We start from the raw sequence: 274 nt of genomic DNA, 5'->3' as shown, positions 1-274 counted from the left end.
CCCAGCCTCTGCAGAACCGGTGGGGACAACGCGCTGCCCCAGTACGGCGTGGGCACGGCCACACGCCACCAGGCAGATCCTGCACCCACGTTACTTTGAAACGCTGTAAAATAATTGCCAGGGAATAACACACTCCAGGCAAACGCAAGCTGCTGCCGTGACGCCCTCATTTACATCTCCTAATGAGATCAATTAATTTCCACTACAGGGAGAGGCAAGAGGGGACAGCACGGCTTCACGGAGGGCTGGCAGCGGCTGCGTCTCCCCCCGGCCC

At 59.5% G+C, this 274-nt stretch overlaps 1 protein-coding gene across 1 annotated transcript in view; it reads right to left on the bottom strand.

Annotated features, from left to right (window-relative positions):
* The window catches only part of LOC104465742 (double C2-like domain-containing protein beta), a gene marked incomplete at both ends in the record, with an annotated part of 3,729 nt that overhangs the window by 2,939 nt on the left and 516 nt on the right, over nucleotides 1–274 (bottom strand). The window lies entirely within an intron of this gene.

This window comes from Pterocles gutturalis, unplaced genomic scaffold, assembly GCF_000699245.1.
Source record: "Pterocles gutturalis isolate BGI_N339 unplaced genomic scaffold, ASM69924v1 scaffold23003, whole genome shotgun sequence".
NCBI lineage: Eukaryota > Metazoa > Chordata > Aves > Pterocliformes > Pteroclidae > Pterocles > Pterocles gutturalis.
Note: the sequence above shows the minus strand (reverse complement) of the source record. Positions and strands in the feature narration are given on the sequence as shown.